This window comes from Hibiscus syriacus, unplaced genomic scaffold (genome assembly GCF_006381635.1).
Source record: "Hibiscus syriacus cultivar Baekdansim isolate YM2019G1 unplaced genomic scaffold, ASM638163v2 tig00005678_pilon, whole genome shotgun sequence".
Lineage (NCBI taxonomy): Eukaryota > Viridiplantae > Streptophyta > Magnoliopsida > Malvales > Malvaceae > Hibiscus > Hibiscus syriacus.
This window is the reverse complement of record NW_024062064.1, coordinates 661442-678702: the sequence shown is the minus strand read 5'-3', so window position 1 is coordinate 678702 and position 17261 is coordinate 661442. Positions and strand designations below refer to the sequence as shown.

The window sequence follows — 17261 nt, the reverse complement described above, 5'->3', positions numbered from 1 at the left end:
GATCAATTTGTGGTCGTCTTCATCGATGATATTCTGATCTATTCTCGTATTGAGACAGAGCATGACGAACATTTGAAGATCGTTCTGCGGACTTTGACAGAGCATCGTCTATATGCCAAACTAAGCAAGTGTGAGTTTTGGCTTCAAGAAGTGTCGTTTCTGGGGCATATTATTTCTGCGCGAGGTGTTCAGGTCGATCCAAGCAAGATCGAGGCTATTATGAACTGGAAACGACCCAAGAACGTATCTGAGATTCGCAGTTTCTTGGGCTTGGCTAGATATTATAGACGTTTTGTCGAGGGTTTCTCGATCATTGCTGCTCCTTTGACAAAGTTGTTAAGGAAGAACGTGTCATTTGATTGGGGCGAGGCACAACATGAGAGCTTTGAGAAATTAAAGGCAGTGTTGACTCAAGCACCAGTGTTGATTCAATCAGAATCCGGGAAGGATTTTACAATGTATAGTGATGCTTCACACTCAGGACTTGGTTGTGTTCTAATGCAGGAAGGTAAGGTGGTGGCTTATGCGTCCCGTCAACTGCGACCGCATGAGTGTAATTATCCAACTCATGATTTGGAGTTAGCAGCAGTGATTTTTGCCTTGAAGATATGGAGACACTATCTTTACGGAGAGAAGTGTTACAATTTCACTGATCATAAGAGCTTAAAGTATCTCCTGACCTAGAAGGAGCTTAATTTGAGACAACGGCGCTGGCTAGAGCTTCTGAAGGATTATGATTGTGTGATTGATTATCACCCTGGTAAAGCTAACATTGTGGCAGATGCTTTGAGTCAAAAAGTAGTATCGGAGTTAAGGTCTTTAATGGCCAGGATGAATTTATATGACGATGGCACTCTGTTAGCAGAATTGCAAGTTAAGCCTACTTTGGTTGATGAAATCAAAGTTAAACAATCCCTTGATAGCTCATTGCTTTCCATTTTTGAGCAAGTAGAGCAAGGGACAAGCTTAGATTACGCCCTTGATCAAGATGAAGTGTTATGCTTCAAAGGTCGATATTGTGTGCCTGATGATGCTGAGTTGAGGCAGACTATCCTTATTGAGGCTCATAGTAGTCCTTATGCTATGCACCCCGGTGGAGATAAGATGTATCGGAATTTAAGAGAGAGATATCATTGGGTCGGCATGAAGAAGGATATCTCAGATTTTGTGGCTAGGTGTTTGACTTGTCAACAGGTTAAGGTAGAACATAAACACCCGTCAGGTTTGCTACAGCCTATCAAGATTCCTGAATGAAAATGAGAGCGTATTACAATGGATTTTGTTACTGGCTTACCTATGACTCCCTCGAAAAAGGATTCAGTTTGGGTAATTGTTGACAGACTTACAAAGTCAGCTCACTTCATTCATGTGCGGGTAAACTATACTTTGGACAAACTGGTGAGATTTTCAGATTGTATGGTGTTCCATTTTCTATTATTTCTGATCGAGATCCGAGATTTACTTCGAGATTTTGGAAGGCGCTACATACGGCTATGGGAACAAGATTGGATTATAGTACATCCTTTCACCCATAAATTGATGGTCAATCTGAGAGAGTAATTCAGATTCTAGAGGATATGTTACGGGGATGTGTAATTGATTTTAGTGGTAGCTGGGAGAACATTTTGCCGTTGCCTGAATTTGCTTACAATAATAGTTACCAGACCAGCATTCGTATGGCACCATACGAAGAACTCTATGGGCGTAGATGTCGCACTCCGATTTGTTGGACTGAGTTGCGTGATAGGAAGACTTTGGGACCTGAGTTAGTACAAGAGACGGAGGACACAGTCAGATTGATCTATGACCGTCTGAAAGAGGCATTTGATAGGCAGAAGTCTTATGCAGATCAGAGAAGGAAGGATATACAGTTTGAGGTTAGAGATCAGGTCTTTTTAAAGGTATCCCCGTGGAAGAAAGTACTGAGATTTGGGCGTAAGGGAAAGTTAAGTCCAAGATTTATTGGACCATTTTGTATATTGAAGAGGGTAGGACCTGTTGCATATCAGCTGAAGTTGCCTCCCCAGCTCAGTCGTATTCATGATGTCTTTCATGTGTCTATGTTGAGGCGATACCGTCCAGATCCAGGTCACATCATTCAGGTTGAAGAGGTAGAGCTGAGACCTAATTTATCCTATGAGGAAGAGCCCATTCAGATCTTAGAAAGGGATGATCGAGTTCTTCGGAATAGACGTATCCCAATGGTCAAAGTTCAATGGAGTAATAGAGGCCCCTCAGAAGCTACTTGGGAGACATTGGAGTCAATGGAGGCTCAGTTTCCTCAGTTATTTTCATAAGGTAAATTTCGAGGACGAAATTTCTTTTAGAGGGGGAGAATTGTCACACTCTGCCCATAATTTTCCACTAGAAAAATATATATATATATATATAAATAATAAGCATTATAAATAAAATAATAAACACTATAAATATTAAATATAGAGCACTAGAGTAAAATAATGGGGCATGGGGTTTTAAACGTTTAAAATATGTTAGTGGTAGATAGTGGATTAATCACTATGAGTTTTATACATTAAAACAATGTTAGTGCAGATAGTGGATTAATCACTAAGCAATAATATATTTGTTTTAAATGTTTAAAATAATAGAGGGTTTTATTGGTTTTAAAATATGGGTGATTACCCATGTTTTGCAGATTCAGTTTATTCGAGTGTTAAACTCATTTTCCCTCACTTAAGCTAGTTTTCGCCCCTCCTTCTCCTCCTCCTTGTTCCAGTCGGCAGTGGACGTCACCACCACCTACATCGGATGCACCCGGCCTCCGTGAAGCGATTCCGACCAATCTCGCTCCGAAATCGGTCATAGCTAGGCCAAATAGAGAAGGTAAATAGACACTCAAAACCCCGATCGTCGTTTTTAATTTTGTCGATTCCGACCATTTCAACGACCGTCTTGTTTCGTCTGTTCGTTGTAGGTAAAGTCAGATCATTTAATCTGAATAATATTTCAGTGTTTAGATTGAAAACATATTATATTTGTTAGTTTAGATTATTGATAAATAGTTTTAAAAGAGTGACTATTATGTAATTAATTTCGGTTATGTTGGTATTTTAGTAAATATTGTTAAAAAATGTTAGTTTCCTAAATACTGTTATGAAGGTGTTAGTTGCGTAAATATTTTGAAAAAAATGATGCTTTTTCGTAATTAATTTTAAAAGGGTGCTAATTTTGTAAATAAATTTAATTTAAGGTGCTATTTTGTAAAAGTTAACTATTAATTGTGAGCACCTTTGACCAGCGTTGACCAGCTAGTAAACGACCGTTGACTTTTTCCGGGTATACTTATTTTGACAGTTTCGGACGTCCCAAAACCGTTTCCGAAGTCCGTTTCGCCAAATTCGAACCCGAAGGCCTCCAAATCGTCGGTCAAACCCGTTGAATGCTTATATACTTAAAAATTTTAGCTTTGAACAATTAAGTAAGACTTGGGGCTGATAAATTATTATTGTTTGAAGGAACAAGAGACTCTCCGGATCGTTCGACAGCTCGACCCAGGTCTTCTAGATCAGTTAAACCACGTGTGCCAGTATTCACCCGTAAGACCCGTAAATTTTATGATTTTAGAGATTAATTATGTTACCCATTAGTAATATAGTGTTATTATAAATTATGTTCGAAAACTGTGGCAGAGCGTGGGGAGGCCAGCAATCACTAGATCTACTATTTGATCATATTATCGAGGTGTGTTCCCTAAGTACTATTTAATTGTTTTATATGTTTTGAAATATGGTACATTGAAAGCTATGATTTACTGTTTATTGATGGTTTATGGACAATGACTGATATATATGACTATTGGTTTTCACTGATAAATAATAACGGTGTTTACTGTTTTATGGAAATTATGCTTACTGCATAAATAGTATTTTTGAAATACTGATTTTGGGTTGGATTGAATTACGGAGGTATAGCTCTGATCAAGCTGGTAAACCTTACGGACTTAATAGACTCTTGGGTAGGCTCACGAGCCCCAAGACGCTCTATTAGGTTGGCCCCCTTTGCTGTATGCTTAGGGTAAGCCCTATAGACTTACGGACTTAAGGATACAGGCCCCAAAGCCTATCCTTAGGTTGGCTTCCTTTTTGCTGTGTGCTTAAGGAAAGCCCTATTGGACGCAGTTCTGGGGAACTGCGGATGGTGTACAGGAGAAGGGTTTTATACTATGAGTTTCAAAAGTTAAATTTTATGATGATTTTATGAATCATTACTCGTTTATTGTACCTACTATGATTTTATTATACTATTGGGACGCACTGAGCCTAGCTCACTTTTCGAAAATGTTTTCCCCCTTTCAGATACTGTTGGTTAGATACCCCGGATCAAGCACTTGGAGGATCAACATATATCTTGAAGTGCATCTATTTGTAATGCTTTTATATTTCAAGTTGACTTTATTTTGGTAACATGGGTCTTTATTTGAAGTATTTGTTTCAGAAATGAACATTGTTTTCACTACTGATATTTGGTTTATGGTGATCCAAATTTTATGACATGTTTTAAAAATTAAAGTTTTAACTATTTAGTTTTATATTCATGAGTTAGATTTTATCATAATTTATTATATCCTTTGATAAATGTATTTATAATGTGATTTTACATTGATTGAATAAAGGTTTCGGAAAATGCCTTTAAAAATTATGGATGTGATCCGCTAGACTTAGTCGAAACGTATAGGCTGGGTCTAGGGGGTTACACTTCCAATATCTACAGTCGTAGAGTTCTGAGGTCTATCCTGGCTTCCTCTTTGCGTATCCTACTATTTATTTGTTGTCCATTGCTTAAACTCATTTCCTGTTTTCATTCAGTGGAGAGTTTGTGGTGGTGAATAAGCATCTTCTTCATGACTTAACCGAGATGGGTTTTCGGACGTCTGTCATTAAGAACAAGATCATACATGCTGATGGTTCAGTCCAAAATATTCCAAAAATACCTCATGAACTGAAAGCAATTTACAGGTTTCAATTCATGTTTTTCTCTTGACCTTCCATTCAATCCTCAGGCTCTTGTTGCTTTCTTTCATTCTCTCTTTAGTGTGAAATTAACATCTCTTTCTGGTTCACCCGGACTGTTTGGGAAATTAAGCAAAAAGCCTTGGTTGACATGGCTGTCGGTCGGGGATGCTACATAGATCAGAGCCAAAGTTTAAATATACATATGGACCAACCAAAATTTGAAAACTTACATCCTTACACTTCTATGCTTGGTCCAAGATATTAAAACTTGATGTTTATTTTGATTAAACAAAATGCCAGTAGTTGCATAATGGTTGCTGACTCATTGCTTTTGCTCATGCTCTTCACTCTATATATAGGGTCTGAAGACAGGAATGTGTTATTTAAGATCTCTTGCTGCAGCTGATGCAATTAAATTCACTGTTCATACATCGATGCTTAAGGTAATGTGTACCTATCCATGTAGCATCAAGAATGGTCAGTTTGCGAGTTCTATTGATATTAAATTGTGTTATTGTTCTGGTAAATAATATAGGAAAAGCCAAAAGTAGAAGATGATGACACAAAAGTGGCACAAATTGTGTGTTCCCTTACAAATCGAGAAGAGTGCATGGCTTGTGGAAGTTAGGAGTGTAGTGGTTCCCCATTTTGAAGCTTGCAATAAAGGCAATTAGGTGCTCAGGATTTGGACTTTTACTATCGTAGCAACATCTAAGTCACGTGGTTTCTTTGGATAGCTTTAATTTTGATGTGTTGTAGATTATGCATGGAAACTTGCTTATTGTCATTAATTATATATCTGATAATTAATGAATTCCAAGCCTTTCTATCTGACAAAGGTAAAATTCCGCCTTCTACAAATGTGGCCTGATCCTTTTATTGAAATTCTGCCTTAGAAATGTGTTAGCCCATAAATCCTATTTGCTTCGAAATTGTAATTTCTTTCTATTTTTTGGTTCCATAATGATTGCAATTGGTCCTATACTTTTCTATTTTTATGGGTTTAGCCCATAAATTATTTTTGCTACATTTTTTTTTCGTTTTATATACAATGAAAATTTAAACATCTTTGTTTTCATACACTCATACTCAAATTTAGGACTTTTAGGAATAATAATTATCTTTTTAACTATTAAGATAAATTGGTTCATTCTTCTAGTTTATTATAATATTGGTGAGTTATATACATATATATATATATATATATATATATATATATATATATATATATATATATATATATATATATATATATATTGGTGGTCCACTTCACATTAAAGTTAAGTTTAAAATTTTGGTTAAATGTATAAATGAAGTCATCTCATTAATTAAAGGGTTATCCCTAATATAAATCTAGAAAAGTTTTGAGTTTTATAAGGGAGCTAATAAATAAATTAGAAAAGGTGGATTCTGAATGTAATTATTTCTTTAAAATGAAAACTAGTTTGGAGGCATTGTGGAAGTCAACTTAGAGTTGAGTCATTAACATCTTTCTCAGTGTGTGTGTCAATGTCATTTCCTGGGTTATATATGGTTAACATGCTATATGAGCGTGGGGATATCCTACTATAATGACCCTACTCTTGGGAAAATGGGACCAATTGTTAAAAGGTCTCAATTGATTGAAAATTTTAAATTTATGTAATAATCAACTATGAATAAAATTATTGACTGAATATTAATTTAATCACCGTACAGATCTTTAAAATACCATTATTTAGTATTCTTTCTTCATGCGGACAAAAAGAATCTTACATGAACTTGCAAATTGAAGGTTGGTAGGATTGCCTCAAATTTATTTTTTTTTAAAAGAATATATTGGGGGTTAATGTGGTCTGAAATTGAGTTGACCGACTTTCATTAATTTTTTGGGCACACACCAATGTACCTAGACATTATCATCATTATACGTTTTCACCGTTCAAATCTCGGTGCTGAGTAAATAACACTTCCTTTCAGATTCTCACATAAAATAATTCCATGCTACGCCGATATGTTTGATAAACTTGAAATTTAGCACTAATAGATTGTTACAAACGCTACACATTGATTGTTATAATGATGATATTTTTATTAAGTACGAAAACATTATATAACAATTAATACTTGATTCAGGCACCTTTACTCGTACGTACATATATTATAAAAATTATAATAATTTATTTAATATATGGTGAATTTTTTGATAAGTTATAAAGGTGATTATAAAATAATATATATTCTAAGTGTTTTTAATCATTTGACAATAAACATTCAATCACTCTTATGATCGTTAATGTTCAAATATGTAACCTTTAAGAATATAAATAATTTATTTAACTATAAAATTAATTTGATTCATGCTAATATACTGTGAATTTTGTTTTGGCTTGGAAGAATAGAATAATAATTACCGTGGATGACATGTCTTTAAAAAAGTAGCGTTCTTCTTTAATATAAATATCTGATAATGTATTCCGCTAGCATAATATTTGGTTATCTGCACAAGGAATCCTCTACTAGTTATTTTCAATGCAACCCCTATACCTCAAGCTTTAATTAATAGTAACAATTATATTTCTTCCATTTGTTAAATATATACGAGCATTTCTTCTTCTTCTTCTTTTATATATAAAACCATTATTATATAGTACCATAACTTTAAAAAATGGTGTATTTTTAAAAATATAGAAATATAATTACTATTACAATAAAGAATATATTCATGATTTTATGTCAAGGAGTGAACTTATAAAATTTTAAAAGGAACATAGCTATAAAATTATAAGGGATGAAAGTATATTATCAACATAAAATATATAAAAAATCTAAAAATATGATAATTTAAAACTTTTAGAGGGCAATTGAGGCCAGTAGTCACTCTCAGTTCCTCCCAGATTATAATTATAATATAATCAGAGATAAACATCAGATTTTATGTTATAGAATGAATTTTTAAAATTTTAGAGAGGCAAAAACAAATTTTTAATAAAAAAATACATAAAAGAATATAAAATTATAATAATTTTAAAATTTCAGCTCAGTGTGTCATGTCCTAATTTTGTCAAAAAAATTCCAAATCGAATTAAAGGTGATCGGAGGCCACTTTGGAGTAAAGGGGTTCAGTGGAAAATTATTAATTTTGCAACGTTGAGAAATTTGGTGATAAATTTAAATCATTGCTTAATTGTGATCTTTGGGGGTTGGGTTATCCTAATTTGGAGCCCAAATTGAGATTCAAATTAAAGCTTTGTCATTAGATACTAATTACAAACGATAAACCCAAATTAAATTACATTTACAGGCCATTATAGACCCATTTTTTTTAAAACCAAATATTCATTAAATATCCTAAACAACAATCCATTTACATTACACAAACAATCAACCAATTCAACCCACAAACCCAAGCCCTATATATGAAATAAGTCCAACGACCCTCATCCTTGGCTGAAACGAAACCCTAAGGAACCCTAGCCGCTTTCTCCTCTGCCAAGATGACTTTCCAGATTCCAGGGTGATTCCCCATCCATGATGAAGTCACAAAGGTTACCAACAACAACCAAGGCATGGTCCCCTCTTTCAAACAAGTCAAACTGTTGAAAAAATTTTGATGTTTCGATATAAAAAATTAAGTATAAATTTTAAGATTTTACAAATCATTTTCATAGTATATACGATTCAATTATTCGAATATCAAAATATTACTCCAAGTTTTTCAAATGACAATTTTAATCCTTACTTAAGTGTAAAGTTGTGTTTTAATCTTAAAATATTTTAAAACAAATTTTACAAAGTATTTCGAGCCACAATCGAGCCAAAAATCTTTTCTTAATAAATCTCAAACCGAAAAAGGCAGATTGCCCAGAGGGTACCGATACCCCCCAGAGGGTATCGATACCCTATGTAAGATTTAGCTCCAAGAAATAGCAGAATGCTCGGAGGGTACTGATACCCCCAGTCTTATAACAGTCGAAATATTTGAATTTTACACTGTAGGTACCGATACCCTATGATGGGGTACCGATACCACCCCCCACTCTTCAAGTTGTTTTATTAATTGTTTTCACACAATAACGGCTCTATTGACTCCACCAATGATCCCACAACGTTCAGAATTGATCCAAAGAGTATTTAAACAAGCTTAGAAGCCATTGATCAACAACAATTAAGAAGAATTGAGAGAGAATCAAAGAGAAAGCATCAAACCTTAAGTTTGAGCATTTTCAAGTTTATTTCATTTAATATTCATTTTTGCTTTCAAGAACACTTATTGTGCACAATTGTATTATTCTTGAGTGTTCTTTCTTTGTTCTAGAATTGTGCAAACATCTTACCTTGTGAGGTTTTTCTATAAGTTTACGAAATTTGTATTATTCTTTTTGGGAGAGAGTGTTCTCAAGAATTTGGGGTATAATTCTTGAGGGATTTGTAAGGTTACTCTCCTCAAAAGAAAGAAAAATTAATGAATTTGTGGAAAATCCTTAGTGTGGATAGCTAAGGTAGTGAACATAGACTTTGGTTAAGAAAGTTGAACCACTCTAAAGCTCTGTGCAAATATTTTCAATTTTCTGTAAAAGCTTCCACCGAAACTTTTATTGCCAATTCACCCCATCTTGGTCAATTTCGTCAATCGATTAACTCAACAATTGGTATCAGAGCCTCACTCATTTGAATGTTTAATCGCCTCTTGAGTTGATTCGGGAAGAGTTATATCGATAATCAAGTCATCAATGGCCTCCACTTCAAACCACGACTTCGGTCTGATTCATTGCCCGTCAACAAGCCTCATTTCTTCAATAAAGCTAATTATGCTTATCGGAAGAATAAAATACTTCATTCAAGCAAGTGACATGGGAGCATGGAATATCATAGAAGACAAATATATCAAAACTTCCACTCATCCAAGATTGTGGAGTGAATGAGAGACAAGAATATTCCAGCTCAACTCCAAAGTTATCCATATTATATTTTGTGCTCTTAGACTGGATGAATACGAGAGAGTATCATCTTGTACAACCACCAAGGAAATATATGATAAACTACAAGTCACTCATGAAGGCACAAACGAGGTAAAAGAATCCAAAATTAGTCTTCTAACTCATACCTATGAAAATTTCAGGATGAAGATATCAATGCTATGACGGATAAATTTTCCACGATTTTCAATGGTCTCAAATTATTTGGAGAGATCATTCCAAATGAGAAGCTTGTGAGGAAGTTAGTTTATTCTCTTCCAAAATCTTGGCAATCAAAGAAGACGACGATCATCGAGGCTAAGAACTTAAAATCCTTGACCCTCGATGAGCTATTGGTTCTCTCCTCTCGCATGAAATGATGCTTCAAGATGAGTTAGACCTCAAAAAGACAAACGAGATAAAGAAAGAGACGAAGAAGAAGAAGAACGTTGGAGTTGCTCTTAAATCCACAAAGGATGAGAGTGATTCGGATGAAGATGACGAGAAAATGGCATTATTTGCCAAACGGTTCAGAAAATTAATGAGGCCCAATCGAGGAAGAAAATTCAAACGAAACGAAGGCTTCAAAAATGAACCGAATGAGAAAGACCTTATTATTTACTATGAGTGCAAAACGCCGGGTCATGTCAAATATGATTTCCCGCAATTGAAGAAAAAAGGTCAATCCAAAAAAGAAGCACAAGGCTCATATGGCTATATGGGGTGATGAAGAAAGTTCTGATGAAGATGAACAAGAAGTGGCAAACTTGTTCTTGATGGCATCTGGGGAGGATTCTCAGGTAGCTTCTAACTCATTTGATTCATATGATTTATCTTATGATGAGTTATTAGAGGATTATAATGAGTTGGCTTCGGATTATAAGACTTTATTTTCAAAATACAAAAATGATATTTCAAAATTGAAAAATGAAAATAGTCTTATGTCCAAAACCAACAATGATCTTGAAAGTAAGATCAAAGAATTGAAAATCAAATTAGATGAATTTAAAAAGAAAAACACCGATTTGCATAACTTACTTTCAAGAGTAAATGAGGATCATCAAAAGAAAATCGATGATCTTAAAGGTTCTTTTAATAAAGTTGATCCAAAACTTTTTGAAAATGGAGAAAGTTTAAAAATCAACTTTGTTAGAAAAAGTTTTAAAAGCTACAATCATAGAGGTCCCCAAAGAACCTCAAATGGTAAAATCATTAGAAGTATATGGGTTCCTAAAGGACTCATTACTACTAAAGATAAGGATATCCTACACAAATGGATACCTAAGGGGACTAGGATTTTGGAAACTAATGAATATGGACCCAAAAAGAATTTGGGTACCAAAAATAAAAATTATTGTATGTTTGTAGGAAAATGAGCATTGCTACAAGGAATGGGAAACAAATTCAAACTCATAATACCTTGATAGTGGATGCTCAAGACACATGACTGGAGACAAGAGCCGGTTCATAGAGCTTAACGCCAAAAATGGAGGAGATGTGACTTTTGGTGATAATTCAAAAGGTCACATTAAAGGTATAGGTACTATAGGTAATACCTCTTCCATACAAATTAAAAATGTATTATATGTGAATGGATTAAAGCATAATCTATTGAGTATTAGTCAATTATGCGATGAGGGATTCAATGTCATGTTTGAGACTAGTGGTTGTAAAGTTGTTGACATTGCATCTAATCGGATTATGCTTGTCGGTCATAGAATAGGAAACATATACATGTTGTATTTAGATTATATAGATATGATTAATTTATGCCTAGTTACTAAGGATGAGCATGATAGTTGGTTATGGCATAGGAGACTAAGACATGCTAGTATGAGTGTTTTACAGCGACTAATTCAAGGAGATTTAGTTCGAGGGTTGCCTAAACTAAAATTTGATATTGATAAAATCTATGATGCATGTGCTAAAGGAAAAAAAAGCGAGTTTCTTTTAAATCCATTAATGACGTATCCACTAGTAGAGTATTACAATTGATTCATTTAGATCTTTTTGGGCCATCTAGAACCACTAGCTTGGGAGGAAAACAATATGCATTTGTCTTGGTATATGACTATTATAGATATACTTGGGTTCTATTATTAAGTACTAAAGATGAAGCATTAGAAAAATTTATCACATTTTCAAAAGTAATCCAAAATGAAAAAGGTTACTCCATAATTAGTGTTAGGAGTGATCATGGAACATAATTTGAAAATCTTGGATTTACTGAGTTTTGTAATTCTAATGGTATTAGCCATAATTTTTCAGCACCTAGAACCCTCAACAAAATGGAGTTGTTGAGAGGAAAAATTAAACTCTAGAAGAAATGGCTAGAACCATGCTTTGTGAAAATAATTTTGCCAAAATATTTTTGGGCGAAAGCTACAAATACCGCTTGTTATGTTATTAATCGAGTAATGATTAGGCCTATTTTGAAGAAAACTCTATATGAACTTTTAAAAAATAAAAAGGCTAACATTATCTATTTTCATCCTTTCGGATGTAAAGGTTTTGTTTTAAACAACGGTAAAGAAAATCTTGGCAAATTTGATGCTAAAAGTGATGAAGGAATTTTCTAGGTTATTCCTTAAATTCTAAATATTATCGAGTATTTAATAAAAGAAATTTAGTTTTAGAATAGTCTATACATGTTGTTTTCAATGATAATCCCCTTCCGAGGAAGGATTCTTGTGTGAATGATGATGTAGGTATTATAAACACAAGTGATGTTAGACATGACGTTGGAGAACCATCATCAAAGGAAGAAACGAAAGATGAGGAAACTCAAGATCCTCTCGAGAATCTAATCATTGAAGAAAGGGAAGTTTCTTACCCAAGGGAGTACAACTATGTCAAGGATGGTGAAATAATAGGTGATCCATCCAAAGCGGTAACAACTCGATCTTCTCTTAGAAATATATGTAATTATGTTGCATTTATTTCATGCATAGAGCCTAAGAATATTAAAAAAGCATTAAATGATGAACATTGGATTATGGCTATGCAAGAAGAGTTAAATCAATTTGAGAGAAGTAGAGTATGGATATTAGTTGAAAGGCCTAGTAATAAATCTACTGTAGGTACTAGATGGGTATTTAGGAATAAGCTTGGTGAAAGTGGTAATATAGTGAGAAACAAGGCTAGACTTGTTGCTCAAGGCTATACTCAAGAAGAGGGCATATACTATGATGAAACATATTCTCCCATAGCTAGGATGGAAGCAATTAGAATGTTATTAGCATTAGCATGTTTTAATGAATTTAAATTATATCAAATGGATGTTAAAAGTGCATTTTTAAATGGTTTTATAAAATAAGAAGTGTATGTGGAACAACCTCCTGGATTTGAAGATTCAAAATTTCCATATTATATTTTTAAATTGAAAAGCTTTATGGTTTAAAACAAGCTCCAAGAGCTTGATATGAAAGATTGTCAAACTTTTTAATTGAAAAGGGTTTTTCAAAAGTGAAGGTTGACACTACATTGTTTTTAAAGCATAAAGGTAAAGATTTATTAGTAGTTCAAATTTATGTTGATGATATAATATTTGGTTCTACTAATGATGTTCTTTGCCAAGAATTTTCTAAGCTAATGCAGAGTGAATTCGAGATGAGCATGATAGGGGAGCTCTCATTTTTCTTGGGACTCCAAATCAAGCAAAGAAAAGATGGTATCTTCATCAATCAAGCAAAATACGACAAGGATATGCTCAAGAAATTTGGATTGGAAAATGGGAAACATCATGCTACTCTAATGATCTCATCAACAAAGCTTGACAAAGATGAATGAGGTAAATGTAATACCCCAAAAATTTAGACGATGACCAAAATGCAAATTTTTAAGTTTGATAGTCAAAGTAGAAAATTGGGAAAAGTTTAAGGAATTAAGTGATAATTTTCTCAAAAAGAATGTTATTCCATAAATGGATTTATTTAGTGATCAAATTATATATTTGGTAAAGTTTGGTGACTAAAGCATAAACTTTGAAAAGTTTAGGGACCAAAATGTAATTTTAGAAAAATTACAAATGAGTCACGAAAATAAGAAATAAAGATATTATTTTCACATTTTTAAAATGTTGGAAAATAATACTTAATGGTTTAATTTCATGTTTAATTTGAATTGTTTGATTAAAGTGACTGAATTGCAATTTTTGGAAATTGCAAGGGCAAAACGGTAAAGTGAAAAACTAATTTGTTCATCTTTGACTATTGAAAGATGACAAGGCTGATATTTATATCATTTTTAAAGATGATAAGGATATGTATCTTGGTTTTATTGTAATTATAAAGTTTCATTAAGGTTAAATTGGTATTTAACCAATTTAATGAATTTAATATTCATTAAATGATTAATTAAAGGATGATAAGCATGATATGAATCAAACATATCATGCCAAAGTGTTCTTCACTTCTCCATGGACGTGAGAAAGCTTGAAGGTAAGAAAAATATTTTATTTTAAATTTTTGAGCTAATTCCTTTGGAATTGGAGTTGTGTCGTGAGATAGAAAAGTGATCTAAGTGAAAAACGCTATCATTTGATACCAATATTGCTTTCTAATCTTGTTGAATTTCAAAGATCCCAAATTTAAGGGTTTGTGTTCATATTAGGGATCATGAAATTGATGATTAATCTTGATGATTTAGAGGTTGTTGATTCATATTCAAGCATGAAAGATGATTAGAACATGTTTAATCTTTATAGAACTTGTTCTTTAAATTTCGGCCATGAATGGTTTGAGTGAGAAAATTTATGGAAAAGTTATATATGGGTTCGAAATGATGAAGGAAATATTCTACAAGCCTTAGAAAAAATTTGGGGACAATTTTGTTAGTTTTGAAAAGTTAGGGATCAATTCGTAAATTCTGGAAAATTGATGGGTTGTTGTGTAAGTGATAAATAATTGATATACTTTGCTGGAAAATGTTGTTTTAGAATTGAAATGAGTGTTAGATGTGATAAATGACTATTTTGGAAGTTTGAAAAGGTTTGTGATTTAAGTACAATAATTGCATAGTTGGGGTACTTAAATGTAGTTATGCTTTTGTAAAAGCATTTGAATGGAAATAAATTCAATGCTGGAATTATTGGTATTAAGAATGTAAGTAATAAAATGGTGAAGGACCATTTTGAGTAAATTGGAAAAATTGGTTCCAATTTTAAAAAGGAATTATTAAGTGTTAAATATTTGGTAGAAAATGAGTTTCAAGTATATTATGGAATTGTTATGGGTGTTACATTTATTGGCATCAGAGCTACAGGTTTAGCCGATTCTAGGACTAAACTGAGGTTGTTTTGAGTTAAAAAGTATATACATGCCACTAGGATGTCAAAAATTACTCATAGTTGTATATATACTGTGATGATGCTTATTGGGAGTAAAGTTATTCTTTACTAAAGTATGATGATTCTGACTATGTTCAGATGTTGGAATTAAAGACAAAGGTAATAAAGTCAAAATTGTTGAAAAGAAGGTCGAGATCAAAATCGAAAAAAAGGGACCGACATGACTTATGTAAAACACCTTAGAAGGGTGGATGTTATAAAGGATTTTTCTCCATTTTGTGGAAGAAATGCCCAACTTTCAATGAAGTTTCTGAATGGGAAGAATCATTTAAAAAAATTGAACGACTTACAAGTAAAGTCGAATCGGATGAAGATCCAGAGGAGATTTTTGAATCTGTGATGATTCTGATGTTTCTCCAGGTGAGCTTAAATAAGTGAGAAATATTTAAGCTAAGCATTAAATTGTTTAAAGCATTGTTGATTTGAGTAAGAGAAATTGGGTAAGCGGTAAATATGATTTCCGCTAAAAGTTTAAAGAAAGTTGAGTTAATAGTGAATCAAATGGTTATGAGTTGGATTGAGAATAGATATCAAGTCCATTAAATTGGATAGAGTTACCTTGTGAAGGTAAATATGCGAAAATGGATTGTCTAGCATTCCATGTTACAATGAATTATTGTTTAGAATGAGATGGATTCTCAAGAACTTGAAAAGTAACAAGTTCGTAATGATAAGAAAAAGAGTAAATTTGTTTACTAGTGTGATTTTAGCATTAACTGCTATAAAGTTATTGCTACAAATTTATCAAGTTTCTTATTGAACGATGTGAACATTGAGACTTTCAATTGAGATTGAAAATGTTTCAACTGTTTGAAAATATTATTTTTGGATTTGGAAAAATTATACAGATTTCCTTAAGAATGAAATAAGGATTTCCAAAGTAGAAATATTCAAGTCTACTTGATATCGAGTGATATTATAGCGGAAGACCCATAGGTCACGGTCATGATACAAGGGTTAGATGGACAATTAATAAATGTCCAATAAAGATTCAGGAGCTTATGTTATTGATGAATCTGATGGGATTATCATTAACGAATTTAAGATCATTTTGATCATGAGTTGATTGTCTCTTCTTTAAGGTTGGGTTAATGGTCGCAAGAAGCGATTAATTCAGAAAAATACGGAGAAATTAAATTTTTTAAAGATTGATAAAAAGGTGAAATCCTCACAATGTGATATTAGCAATGGTTGCGATAAACATGATGTAAAAAGGATGCATAGCTTTTGTAACTAAGGTGATAGATACTCAAGTATCTGAAGTAAGATCATATGATATTTCCATAACTTGCGAATTTCCATATGTCTTTTTAGATTTATTATTATGGGTTACCTCCAGATTGAGAGGTGGAATTCAATATTAGTGGTTATCAAGACATTGATCTTGTATTTATGGGTTCGTATCGAATGATTACGATTGAGTTAAGAGAATAAAGAACCAATTGCAAGAACTGCTAGATCAAGGATTCTTTAGACCGAATATTATACCTTGGGGTAAACCGGTATTGGTTATAAAAAAAATGGATATGTGCGATTATGCATAAATTATCGATAGTTAAATAGAGTAACTATCAAGAACAAATATCCTATTTTGAGGATTGATGACTTGTTTGATCATCTTAAAAAGAGCAGCAATTGTCTCTAAAATTGATATTCGAATGGGATATCATCAGTTAAATATTAAAGAGGAACATGTTTCAAGGATAGTTGTCAAAAAACGATATAGGCACTACGAATTTGTAGTAATGCCGTTTGATTTGACAAATGCTCAAGCAACATTCATGAATTTGATGAATCGAGTATTTCAATTCTAATTGGATTAATATGAGGTTGTCTGCAATGATGACATGTTGATATAATCGAAGATAAAGATAGAACATGATGTTTATCTTCGTATTGTATTTGAAATACTTAAGGATAAAAAGTTATATGCTAAATTGTCAAAGTGTGAGTTTTGACTATTAGAAGTTGATTTTCTTAGTCATGTAGTCTCGGCATATGGTA

The 17261-nt window shown here is 32.9% G+C and overlaps 1 long non-coding RNA gene across 1 annotated transcript; it reads left to right on the top strand.

Annotated features, from left to right (window-relative positions):
• Positions 1-4832: 4832 nt before the first annotated feature.
• Positions 4833-5673, top strand: LOC120199869. The gene is made up of 3 exons (XR_005523490.1): positions 4833-4976; positions 5333-5416; positions 5509-5673. It is a non-coding gene; the product is annotated as an uncharacterized LOC120199869 (long non-coding RNA).
• Positions 5674-17261: the final 11588 nt, after the last annotated feature.